The sequence below is a fragment of the Staurois parvus genome, unplaced genomic scaffold, assembly GCF_062004578.1.
Source record: "Staurois parvus isolate SC_StPar_1 unplaced genomic scaffold, SC_StPar_1.0 ptg001428l, whole genome shotgun sequence".
NCBI lineage: Eukaryota > Metazoa > Chordata > Amphibia > Anura > Ranidae > Staurois > Staurois parvus.
The window spans coordinates 57,897-72,370 of NW_028319224.1; positions in this window are offsets into that span (position 1 = coordinate 57,897).

The following is a 14,474-nucleotide window of genomic DNA, read 5'->3' on the forward strand; positions in this document are numbered from 1 at the left end:
AGGGGATGATGCCACTGGGTAGGAACTGCCCAAAGTAAGATGTTTGGGTGAACAGAAGGAATACAGCACCTAGTGATCAGCTCGTAAGTCCATACTTTATGCTTGACAGTATAATGGTGCTCCATCCTGACCACAGGGCTACCACAGAACATCACAATAAATTACACAGCCGCTGAGCTCCTCAAATCTGCCTATTTTTAGATTAAAAACGATCAGATTCTTTTTTAGGAGAATTCACCACAATCCTTATAGGAACTCTAGAAACCTTAGTTCAATCTTTGATGAAGGGGGATCCTTTGGACTCTGAAACACATTGGCTACTGCATTTCTGCTGGATGTCATTATACTGTCAAGAATAAAGATTGACTCTACTTACCTTGGACTTGGACGTTTGTGCCCTGACTTATGCGTGACCTTCTGTTTATATGGCTTATGACAGCTGTGACTTGGAAACGGTCAGAGCTTGACAGCTTGGTGCTTTCATGTTCACACTCAGCGGGGGAGATGGATGTTCTCCAAGCTCCTCTCATTCACCATACTGATGTCTTTTGTTGTGGTCCTGGGCTTTTGGGAGAAGCAGGAGAGCCCAGGAGCCACAGAATGGGGGAGTCCAGTGGGAGGGGGGATAGTGGAACATTAACAATTCACATAAAAGTGATAGAACAGCTCAGAGTTATGTCTGCCAAAAGAGCAGGGAGTTAACAGATAGAAACAGAAGCAAACATTGGCTGTACAACAGGCCCTGACTAGCCATGGGGCACACCGGTCATTTGCCCAGTGGGCTGAGGCCGTCGGGCCAAGGCCATTGGGCCGAATGGCCTAAGAAGAGAGGCCTGTTGATGACTGGGCCACACAGCAGGAGGTAAGCGACGACTGCAGTCCAGACAGGGCTAACACAGATTTGGACTGGGATGTCTCTTTGTTATATGGGGATGTCTCTTTGCTTGATGTGGGGGGGGATCTCTTTGTTATATGGGGATGTCTCTTTGCTGTATGGGGGGGTGTCTCTTTGTTATATGGGGATGTCTCTTTGCTGGATTGGGCTGCCTCTTTGCTATATGGGGATGTCTCTTTGCCATATGGGGATGTCTCTTTGCTGAATAGGGATGACTTTTTTCTGGATTGGGATCTCCTTGCTGGATTGGGATGTCTCTTTGCCGGATTCGGATTGCTCTTTGCCGGATTCGGATTGCTCTTTGCCGGATTCGGATTGCTCTTTGCTGGATTGGGCCATCTCTTTGCTGAATATATAGGTGGCACAGTGATTAGAGAGAAAAGGGAGGGGACATGACTGCAATGGACACTGTGATGGGGGGCTGTGAATGCTAGGGGAACTGTGATATAAATGGGACTGCACTGTAAAGGGAAACTGTAATCAATGTAGTGCCCCTTTACAGTGCAGTCCCCTTTGTATCACAGTGCCACTTTACATTACAGTGTGGAGGACTGACTCTGAATATTTCATTAAAAACCACCCCCGTAAACACGCCCCTCCCCCCCCCCCCATCCCTGGAAATAATTGGGTGAGCAGTCTCAAATGCCCAGGCCTATTTTTTTCATCTGAATCCAGACCTGATATACAAGACATGTCCAAAGAGCTGAAAAAGTTAAGAATGGGTCAGACCTGTGCGCTAGCATTTTCATGCCTTTTTCATGCATTTTTAATGTGTTTTTCGTGAACTCCTCTTGAAGTCTATGTGTAGGGATTCATACTACTGGCAGCTTTTTTGCCATTGCTGACCTTCTCCAACAGTCTAGTTACTTGGCTTTCAGTACTTCGTTGACCTCAATCTGGCTGGTGAGATTGCTGAGAAACTGTACAGTCAGATTGTAACACGTGTGGCCAGCTTTCAGCTATGTACAGTGTATTACCTAAAGGGAACATGTCAAGACACTATATTGCCCAACTCCAAGAATAGTGATTGTTTTTGGTTGTTTTTGGGCAGGAACCTCACTGTACCTGTAAAGCTGCAGTGCTTTACCCTGGAACAAGATCAGCTAAGATTCCAGCAACCTCTGGTACTGAATGGCAGCCTCGGACTTGACAGCCATCATGATAGATCTGCAGTATTCACCCCAGAAGGAGCTCGCTGTTTAGGTCCCTACGTTCTTTCCCATAGTTGCACCCGCAGCCCGGCACACAGTCACAGTCCTCTGGCTCAGTAATCAGTCTAGGAGTATGATTTTCTGATGCTTTATTGCAAAACTTGAACCTGGATAGGAGTAGGGTGACTGTGGGACACTCCTAAAACTCTAAGCAGCAACTTGAGGACACTAGTCTTCTTCTTAGGAATCTGAGCATAGTCCCTGCAACAGCCAATTTTGGGCTGAACATTTCCAGGACACCATGTGCAATGTCCACTTTGAGCAATGCTGACTCTAGCACAAGAGGGATAGTGGCAGCACGCGGTCTTGGGGATCTCTCACTCAAGTCTGTACTCGCTAATGTCCTTGGACAATTGGATGCCCCCTTCCAATAGTGCCAGACTCTTCTCCTGTGTTTCCAGACCAGATCACCAAAAGACAACCCCAGCTAATTTTTACAGAATAGGACCACCAGATAGTATAGCTGAGCAGCAGACACATGGCAGGCCTGCCTAGAAGGGCAGCAGCCCTCCAGGCTTGAAAGGTCCTCCTCTAGGACAAGAACCCCTCTGTTTCAAACCCTAGGCCAGGGGTGTCAAACTGGTGGCCCTCCAGCTGTTGCCAAACTACAAGTCCCATCATGCCTCTGCCTTTGGGAGTCATGCTTGCAACTGTCAATTTTGCAATGCCTCATGGGGCATGTAAGTTTGGCATAAGCTGGAGTGTCGCCAGTTTGACACCTGTGCCCCAGGCTATTTATGCTCCCTCCCAGCCATCATCTGGGCACCAGTCCCCAGGGATTGGCCAGGGCTGCATAAATATTCAGTTGCTGATTTGACTTTCCCAGCCCAATATCTTCTAGAACTCTTTCAGACTGACAGGGGGCAGCTGTCAACCCTGCAGCCAGTGAAACACAGAACAGACCAAAATAATCACATGCAGCTCAACTGAAAAGAGTGAACTAAGAACTAAATGTACCAAACCTCGCACCCATCTAGGGGGCGCTACATACGGCAAAGAAGACTAATGTTGATATTTATCCAGTAGGGATGCATAGATATATCGGCAGCCGAAATGTATCAGCAGGAAAATGGTGTTATCAGCCAATAATGGCCGAAAACGTGATTTTGCTGCAATTTTACTGCGATTTTACCCACGATTTTACTGTGAATTTAAAACGTTTATGCTGCGTTTTTCATAGGCCATGTGACTCAAAAAAATTGCTAAAAAAGCACCAAGTGTGCGTTTTTGCAGTTCTTTCAATGCATTTCAGGCCTGTGCCGTTAGCTTTTTCTCCATTTTGCAGTGCATTTTGTGTTCTTTGCATGCGTGGTTTTGACATGCTTTTTAAAGTTGATGTTTTGCGTTTTTTTCAATTTTTTTTTTGGCCCAACTTTATAAATATGTAACATGCTTGTGAAACTAAAATTACAAAATACAATTTTTTCCAATATTTTTCACTACTTTTTTAATTTTAATTTTTTTTTTAAGTATTGTAACGGAACCGACCCAGCCTGCGCTGAGTACTTCCATTAGAATATCGCTTCCCCGTCCGAACACCGTCAATAGGCACCACAGCCGACCATACAAGACTTGACGACACCAGTCTTAAAGTAAACCAGGAGGTAGACTACTTTATTTGAACACAGATACAAGATATATACACTTAGGGGACAATCCCCCCTCCCTCCATAATGACACAGGGCGGGGCAATCTACATTTAGTAACAAGAGACATACAGGTATTCCAACTTCACACCAGCAGACAGTCCCATCAGGAGGGAGGGCTGCTGGAGACACCCCCCCTCACTAAGCTAATACACATAAACACATACATTCCATAATAGTTTGCTCCCCAGCCAGACACACAATAGAACAATGGGATGCAACCACATAATGCCAAACAATCCACAACCCCCCACCCATGTCCTAGACATGTCTACACAATATTAGGACAGATCACCCTGTACCCCTAACAGGCACAGGGTGACTTACACATAAGAGGGATATGGGGAGCTGAGACGGGGGTCTCCCCACCTCTCCAAAGTGAGCTGGGTTCCATGGGCCCCCCACCCAAAGTGACTCCCGTCACAAGTATAAAATGTGAACTTAGTATTAGAAGAACATTCTGTTTCTGACACATTGCCCGGGGTAGGGCAATGGCACACAGCAATATCTTGGGCATTATATCTGAAGATACTATCACCAATTATGGAGGGCACTAAGGATGAGGTCTGGGTTCGGGAGGAGAAAAAAAAATGGCCTCGTCTGAAATGTTGGTTTTGGGTAGCGTGAGCTCAGGACGCCTTGTGATGGAAAATCCCAGATGAAGCAGAAGGAATGGAGCGCGCGATGAAGCCATGAAATACTGCTGGGTATGGCAGAGAAATCAGCAGCTCAGGCTGTGTTGTAAATCTGTATGGGAGGACGCCATATATTTTATTGTAACCAACCCGTAACTTGAAATGTCATTGCTTTGTTACTGTAAAAATTTATTGCATTTGCAAAACGGTGCGCTTATATTGTTCGGAAAAAAAAAAGCCTCATGTAACCAAAGTGTTGAATGGTTTCCCGCAGTGATACAAAGTAGCCGTAGACATACTGTGCTCACCTATGAGAAGTCTTAAAGGGTTCGTTCACCATTACGGAAATAATGCCTATAGGCCAGCAGGGGTCTCCAAACTATGGCTCTCCAGCTGTGGAAGTACTGCAAGTCCCATCATGCCTCTGCCTCTGGGAGTCTTGCTTGTGGCTGTCAGAGTCTTGCAACGCCTCATGGGACTTGCAGTTCCTCAACACCTGGAGGGCCATAGTTTGGAGACCCTGCTAGGGGTAAAGGGCGCCTGTAGATAAAAGCAAACTCTGCAGTTTTGACCAAAGGTAAAAAATGTGTAGGACATTACATACCTCCTGAAGCATGGCTGAAAAACTCCCAGAGGTGTCATCATATTGTCCTGCCTTGTTGGTAGGACGTTGCTAAGACACTCCCAGCTGGTTCAAACCTAAACAAAAGGCCTCAAATACATAACTAAATCCATATTTCTGTGGTCACATGACCCGAGACTTCTCTCTTCTAGACTGCAGATTGAGTGGGTCCTCCAAAGTGTGCCCGTGTCCTGCCTGGTAGTGTCATGTAAATGTAACAGAAATGTAAACTGAAGTGCTACGCCACTGCTAAATGGTCCAGATCCTACTTTATTCCAATAGAGGTGAGAAGGACAATTGGAAGAGTAGCCAACACATTTCGAGGGTCCAAGTGTCTGACTGTACAGTCTCCTTCTCAGGACTTTTTTTTCTCAGAGAATAGGTGCAGGAACTCCCCATTCTGAGTCATTTCTTGTCTCCGCTCCCCCTACCCACCTCCGAGCACAGTCCTTTGGTTCCACCCCCTACCCACCTCCAAGCACTGTCCTTTGCTTCCACCCCCTACCCTCCTCTGAGTACAGTCCTTTGGTTCCACCCTCTACCCACCTCCGAGCAAAGTCCTTTGGTTCCACCCGCTACCCACCTCTGAGCATAGTCCTTTGGTTCCACCCTTTACCCACCTCCAAGCACAGTCCTTTGGTTCCACCTCCTACCCACCTCTGAGCACAGTCCTTTGATTCCACCCCATACCCACCTCCAACTACAGTCCTTTGGTTCCACCACTACCCACCTCCTGGCACTGTCCTTTGGTTCCACCCCCTACCCACCTCTGAGCACCGTCCTTTGGTTCCACCCCTACCCACCTCCAAGCACTGTCCTTTGGTTCCACCCCTTACCCACCTCTGAGCACAGTCCTTTAGTTCCACCCCTTACCCACCTCCGAGCACCATCCTTTGGTTCCACCACTACCCATCTACAAGCACTGTCCTTTGGTTCCACCCCCTACCCACCTCTAAGCACAGTCCTTTGGTTCCACCCCCTACCCACCTCTAAGCACAGTCCTTTGGTTCCACCCCCTAACTACCTCCAAGCACTGTCCTTTGGTTCCACCCCCTACTCACTTCCCAGTACAGCTCCCTATATTGAATAGAGAGTCAAGTATCATTTTGCGGTGCTCAGCAAATTATATGGAATTTGTTAATGAACAAGAAAAGCAGTAAAATAGACCCCTACAGCCAGCAGAAATAGACCCCCCTCCCCCTAAGCAACAAAATACCATCCCAGCAGCAACAGACTCCCCAGCAGCAACAACAGATCTCCCAGCAGCCTGCATCAATAGACTCTCCAGCAGCCAGCACTAATAGACCCCTCCCTCAACAGTGGATCACTTCCAGCAACAATTGACTCCCCAGCAACAACAGATCTCCCATCAGCAATAACAGACCTCCCAAGCAACAATAGACCACCATCCAAAAATTAATTAGAACCCCCAGCAGCCAGCATCCATAGATCTTCCAGGACACCCCAGCACCCCTTGCTTTTACACACATTCAGTGGTGGAAGTTTGTTTCCATGGAAAAAAAGCCCTGCTTCCTTGGATCTACCAGAATTGGTGTGTATGGGTTTATCTTCATAATGGTTTTGGTGGAGCTGGATGAATTTTTCAAGGGATTGCTCAATCAGATAGTATATTGTATGTGTAACCCTTCAGGTTAGCCAGATAGGCTGGGTTTTTGTTTCTTAGGCGGACCTGAGTAGCAGACAGGGGCGGACTGACCATTCGGAAACTCGGGCACTGGCCGAGGGCCCGGGGTCAGTAAGGGGCCCCATGAGATGCCCCTGGTACCTTTCATAGCTTTTTTGAGTGTGGGCGAGGACACAGGGACCCCATGATCCCCTATTGCCACGGGCCCCATGAGTTGTCAGTCCGCCCCTGGTAGCAGAGTAGCGGCCTAGGAGTGAGGTAGAGAGGTTACCTCAGGACAGGCTAGGGAGGTTCTGAAGGTCAGGGCTTCTGGAGCCTTCCCACCTCTTCAGAAACCTGAGCGTTTTCTGGATGAGGGATGGAGAAGGGGAGGAGGCTCAGATCTGCATACTGGTGGGACCCTGGCCAAACTCCCGGCTGGAGGCTGGGTATGGTGACCAAAGCAACCCTTAAGTATGACAGAGCCTGGAGAGTGAGTCAGTGGGTGTTGGGTGAAAGATATATTGAAGGAGTGTGGAGCCTGGGAGGGGGCCCAGGGAAGGGGCCTACCTACAGGCAGGTGCTGGAAAAGGGAATCTCCACTGCACCACCGTCTTCTAAGAGGGACATCTGGAGCAGCAGAGAAGGAACCAGCCGAGCGGAAGGCCTGAAGGTAACCAATAACCCAACAAGCTGACAGGAAGGACAGTATGAGTAACCTTTCACCCCCTGGGCCGGATAAGGGGAGAGGGCAGTCAGGTGGTAAACCCAAATAGCTTCTCATCTAGGACTGTTCTATATTGGCAGCTTCTGGGCTTTAGGGGGACCCAAAACTCAGCGACTCCTAAGGGGATAGTGCTACATATGGCTTGAGTTATACACATATTCAGTTTTAGATATGACCAACTTCTTCAATTGTTTCCAGTGCCATAGAGTATCCACAGACATACTAAGCTCATGTATGAAATATTCTAAAGCTGAACCCCAGCACGAGACCCCCCTCCAACAAACGATTTTACATCACTCCCTCTAGCTAACACCCTAGTCATTAAAAAAAAAACTAAATTAAAGGCCCCAAATAATCCATAATTCTGTGGTCACATGGCCCAAGTCTTCTCTTTTCTAGACTGCAGACCATGAAGGTCCTTCTATGGGTGCCCATGTCCTGCTAGGCAATGTAACCAAAATATAAGTTGAAGCACATCATTGCTAAAAGGTCCAGATACAACTTTATTTCAAAAGAGGTCAGAGGGACAATGAGTGGATTAGCCAACATGTTTCGGGAAGGGGGGGTCCAATTGTCTGATTGTACAATATCCTTTGGAAGTGCCACTAGTGGTTTGGTGTGTATGGGTTTATCCTCATAATGGTGTTAGCGGAACTAGAGGCGATTTTCCAGGGATTGTACAATCAATGTGTATATTGTATGGCTTGAGTTATAGATAAATCGACTTCAGTATAACTAGCCTGCCCATAGATGGATTACATCTCAGCTAGTCCCCGTTGAACTGGCCAAGACACGATCCATCTCTGACTGGCTTTAGTTATACCAGCTGTCAGTCTAGGTCAAGAGTCTCCAAACTTTCTAAACAAATGGTCAGTTTACTGTCCTTCAGACTTTGAGATGGCCGGACTGTGGCCAGTTAAATAGAAAATGCCCCAGTGGGGCATCAATGGGAATAAACAATGCCCCATCTTGGTATCAGTGAGTGGAATATAGCCCCATTGTTGGTATGGGTGTAAGGAATAATGCCCTGTCTTTCGTGTCAGTGGCTTCCCAACCATTTGGGCACTCGGGCACTGCCGGAGGGCCCAGGGTCAGTAGGGGGCCTCATGATATGCCCCTGGTACCTTTCATAGGCTTTTTTGGGTGCGCTTTGAGTGTGGGCGAGGACACAGGGGCCCCATGATCCCCTATTGCCCAGGGGCCCCATGAGTTGTCAGTCTGCCCCTGCTCCCAATGACACCAATGATGAGGCACAATTCCTCCCACTGACCCCAACAACTGGGCTGAATGACACCAATGATGGGGCACAACTCCTCCCACTGACACAAACAATTGAGCTGAATGGCACAAATGATGGGGCGCAATTCCTCCCACTGACACCAACAATGGGCTGAATTAAACAAATGATGGGGCACAATTCCTCCCACTGACACTAACAATTGGGCTGAATGACACCAACGATGGGGCACAATTCCTCCCACTAACGCCAACAATTAGACCACATGACATCAACGATGGAGCACAATTCCACCCAATGACACCAACAATTAGGCAGAATTCCTCCCACTGACAAGCAAGATGGGGCATTGTCTTTTCCCACTGACGTTGGGAGCTTTTCTACTCCCATTGGCCTCAGTCCAGCCCCCCTAAAGTCTGAAGAACAGGAAACTGCCTCATTGTTTAGAATGTTTGGAGACCCCTGCTCTAAAAGATGAGATTGGACATCTGTAGGCACTATTGGTGTAGAACAAGAGAGCATCTTATCGACTTTTAAGGGCAACGAGAACATTTCATCTTGATAAATGAGGGCCATTATGTTTGGTAATTATCTGGGTTCTATGCTATGGCTGGTTCTTTAACCCCCTCCCTGCTGTGGTCATGGGTAGATGATCTGAACACATTGGAGGGGAATATGCTCACCCAATGACACCAACAACTGGGCAGAATTCCTCCCACTGACAACCAAGATGAGGCTTTGTCTTTTCCCACTGACGTCGGGTCCTTTTCTACTCCCATTGACCTCAGTCCAGCCCCCCTAAAGTCTGAAGGATAGAAAACTGGCCTATTGTTTAGAATGTTTGGAGACCCCTGCTCTAAAAGATGAGATCAGACGTCTGTGGGCACCATGGGTGCAGAACAAGAGAGCATCTTATTGGCTTTTAAGGGCAAATAGAACATTTCATCTTGTAGACTCTGATAAATGAGGGTGGTTGTGTTTGGTAATTATCCAGGTTCTACCCTACTGCTGGTTCTTTAACCCCCTCCCTGCTGTGGTCACGGGTAGATGATCTGAACACATTGGCGGGGAATCTGTCCACCCAATGACACCAACAATTGGGCAGAATTCCTCCCATTGACAACCAAGATGAGGCTTTGTCTTTTCCCACTGACATCGGACCTTTTCTACTCCCATTGACCTCACTCTATCCCCCCTAAAGTCTGGAGGACAGGAAACAGGCCCGTTGTTTATAATGTTTGGAGACCCCTGCTCTAATAGATGAGATTAGATGTCTGTGGGCACCATGGGTGTAGAACAAGAGAGCATCTTATTGGCTTTAAAGGGCAACGAGAACATTTCATCTTGTAGACTCTGATAAATGAGGGCCATTGCGTTTGGTAATTATCCAGGTTCTACCCTACGGCTAGTTCTTTAACCCCCTCCCTGCTGTGGTCATGGGTAGATGATCTGAACACATTGGCGGAGAAAAAGCCCACCCAATGACACCAACAATTGGGCAGAATTCCTCCCATTGACAACCAAGATGAGGCTTTGTCTTTTCCCACTGACATCGGGACCTTTTCTACTCCCATTGGCCACAGTCCAGCCCCCCTAAAGTCTGAAGGACAGGAAACTGGCCCATTGTTTAGAATGTTTGGAGACCCCTGCTCTAAAAGGTGAGATTAGATGTCTGTGAGCACCATGGGTGTAGAACAAGAGAGCATCTTATTGGCTTTTCAGGGCAACGAGAACATTTCATCTTGTAGACTCTGATAAATGAGGGTGGTTGTGTTTGGTAATTATCCAGGTTCTACCCTACGGATGGTTCTTTAACCCCCTCCCTGCTGTGGTCATGGGTAGATGATCTGAACACATTGGCGGGGAATCTGTCCATATGGCAGGGCTGAATTGGATCTTTATTTGGGGCCGGAGTTTACAATGGATTTTTCTCCAGGTTATAACACGTAATTCAACAAATGAAGAGAGTTATTATCTCTCCCTTCTCCTTCCTAGCCCCATCCAAAGCCTGCAAAACCTTATAGCCGAGAGTATCACCTCATAAAAAGAGAGCTGTTACAGATGTACGGGACATGCTTGGAGTCGCCGTTCTCACATTTCGACACGACAGTAAAACATTACAACCGACGCGGTTCCCTCGGATACACGGCTAGGAGCGGACTATCTACGCCGCAGGTTGGGACCTCTTCAGCGCTGGATTAGGCAAAATAAGAATGTGCTTAAGGCACCAGAGGAAGGGGGCGCCACTGAGTTTTCCCCTCGCTATCACTCTCTTCACGGCCACCTATGCATGAATGGAGCGCATAGGTGACATCTAGGGGTCTTATAAACCTCTGATGTCTCCTTAAAGAGGACCTGTCACCTGCAGTATGCTATCACATAGGGGGCCAATAAGCCTGTAGCTATGGGCTCATTCATTTTAACGCTCGTGGGGCAATTAAGCTGTGTTTTTAAGGCCCCTACCATTAGCTGCAGAAGCAGCCGCTTGGGGTTTGCACACAGCATGGCCAAGGCAGGAATTACACCCCCCGTTGCTTTCAGAAGGCATAGCATGCACTGCGAGCAACCCATTCAAGTGAGCGGGGCCACCGCAACTGAGTGCTCTTGAACAAACGGCGATGTCCATTTTTTCTTCTTTCAACACATCAACTTCAGGGACAACATGTTTGCTTGCAGCCTAAAGTGTCCCACCCACCTCCGGATGCCACTGTAAAGAGATAATCAGCATCATTCACTTAACCACTTAACGCCCGCCTGCCCACAATGCACTGCAGATGGGTGGCCGCTGTAGGCAAGGCGACGTACCCGTATGTCACTTCCTACTTCCAGGTGTTGGGCACGCGCATGCACGCCTCCCCCCACCTCCAATGATTCATGGACAGGACCTGCCTATCAGCTGTGTCCAATCACAGTCCAGAGCCCTGTGTTGACAATCAACACAGGGCTCTGTGCAGAGGAAACAATCTCTCTGTTTCTCATCCCTGCAGAGTAAAAAGCAGTACGTAATACGCATGTAGCACCCTCTAGTGAACTACTATGGTTAGCGTAGGTAAATGTATTATGGTATGACCAGGGGAGGACTGACAACTCATGGGGCCCCTGGGCAACAGGGGATCATGGGGCCCCCGTGTCCTCACCCACACTTAAAACCACACCCAAAAAAAGCCCATGAAAGGTACTAAGGGCATCTCATGGGGCTCCTGGGCAATAGGGGATCATGGGGCCCCTGTGTCCTCGCCCACACTTAAAACCACACCCAAAAAAAAGCCTATAAAAAGGTACTAGGGGCATCTCATGGGGCCCCCTGCTGACCCTGGGCCCTCGAATGGTCAGTCCGCCCCTGGGTATGACTCATGGTAATTGTAGGAGTCTGTAATTAGGTCGGTTACTGCAGGTCAGGCTGGAGGACTTAAGAGGTTGGGAGTCGATCGACTGCACCTGGTTCTGGAGGACCATGGAAGCATCCAGAAGCCAGTGGGTGGAAGGGGTAACAAAAACCAAGCTCATGGCTGTTCACTGACTGCGGATGCAAGTGTGGAAAATGTGTGTTGCCTGGCTATGCGAAGCTTAGGGGCACCCAGAAACACAGCGGCCCTCAAGAGGGTAGTGCTACACACAGTAAATATTCTTAGGCACACATTTAACCCCTTGATCACTCTGGATGTTAACCGCTTCCCAACCAGCATCACTAGTATAGTGGCAGCGTATAGTATTATCATTGATCACTGTATTATAGTCACTAGTGATGTCAGTGGCATTTAGTCAGCCCCCCCGTGTCAACTGGTGTCAGATTGCCCTCTGCACGATCGCAGTCCAATTGTAAGTCACCATTTGTAGTATAACATAAATTCAAATTCCAGTATATATACCATAGTTTGTAGACACTATAACTTTCATGCCAACCAATCAATATACATTTATTGGGATTTTTATTTACCAGAGACATGGAGCAGAATACATTTTGACCTAAATTTATGAAGAAATTTGATTTTTTTTTTTACATTTTTTTATTGGATATGTTTTATAGCAGAAAGTAAAAAATACTCTTTTTTTTAATGTTTTTGGAGGTTTTTTGTTTATATCATATAAAAATAAAAACACCAGTGCTGGTCATATACCACCAAAAGGAAGCTCAGTTTGTAGGGAGAAAAATGAAATAAACCCCTCCAAATCATTGGATTCAGGCGTTCCAATCACCTCCATGACTGATGTGAATGTACAATATATATGTAAAGTGCTGCGTAAATTGACAGTGCTATATAAGTACCTGTAATAATAAAGATCACCATATCACCTTGTTTCCGGGAACTAGGTGTTCTGGGTCCAAATAATCCTAAATATGGCAAAGAGATGTTAGGTATTTCCAATTTTTCGCTTTCTCTTAGGCAAAGAATGAGAGAGAGGGAGGTTGCACATTCAAACATAAGGTTGCATTCCCAACTATATATACATTATATTGCCAAAAGTATTGTCCCCCGCTCTCCAAATCATGTGATTCAGGTGTTCCAATCCCCTCCATATCATGTGATTCAGGTGTTCCAATCCCCTCCATATCATGTGATTCAGGGGTCCCGACTTCCATATCATGTGATTCAGGTGTTCCAATCCCCTCCATGGACACAGGTGTATACAATCAAGCCCCTAGGCATGCAGACTGCTTCTACAAACATTGGTGAAAGAATGGGTCGCTCTCAGGAGCTCAGTGACTCCAAGCGTGGTCCCGGGATAGGTGGCCACCTGGGCAATAAGTCCATCCGTGACATTTCCTGGCTACTAAATATTCCACGCTCAACTGTTAGTGGGATTATAACAAAGTGGAAGCAACTGGGAACAACAGCCACTCAGCCACCAAGTGGTAGGCCACGTCACATGACAGGGCGGGGTCAGCGCATGCTGAAGCGCACAGTGCGCAGAAGTTGCCAACTGTCTGCAGAGTCAATAGCTAAAGACCTCCAAACTTGGTGTGGCCTTCAGATGAGCCCAACAACAGTGCGTAGAGAGCTTCATGGAATGGGTTTCCATGGCCGAGCAGCTGCATCCAAGCCTTCCATCACCAAGTGCAATGCAAAGCGTCGGATGCCGTGGTGTAAAGCATGCCGCCACTGGACTCTACAGCAGTGGAGACGTGTTCTCTGGAGGGAACAATCATGTCTCTGTCTGGCAATCCGATGTGTCTGGGTTTGCCGGTTGCCAGCAGAACGGTACTTACCTGACTGCATTGTGCCAATTGTAAAGTTTGGCGGAGGGGGGATTATGGTGTGGGGTTGTATTTCAGGGGTTGGGCTTGGCCCCCTAGTTCCTGTGAAAGAAACTCTTAAGGTGACATTTTGGACAATTTCATGCTCCCAACTCTGTGGGAAGAGTTTGGGGGTGGCCCATTCTTGTTCCAACATGACTGAGCACCAGTGCACAAAGCAAGGTCCATAAAGACATGGAGGAGCCAGTTTGGGGTGGAGGAACTTGACTGTCCTGCACAGAGTCCTGACCTCAACCCCATAGAACACCTTTGGGATGAATTAGAGTGGAGACTGCGAGCCAGGCCTCCTCCCCCAACATCAGTGCCTGACCTGACAAATGTGCTTCTGGAAGAATGGTCCAACCTTCCCATAGACACCCTCCTAAACCTTGTGGACGGCCTTCCCAGAAGAGGTGAAGCTGTTATAGCTGCAAAGGGCGGGGCCAACTCAATATTGAACCCTACGGACTAAGACTGGGGGGCCATTAAAGGTCATGTGTGTGGAAAGGGCGGGGCCAACTCAATATTGAACCCTATGGACTAACACTGGGGGGCCATTAAAGGTCATGTGTGTGGAAAGGCTGGCCGACCAATACTTGGGGCAATATAGTGTATGTTTTAAAGCAAAAAGTCAAAAATAT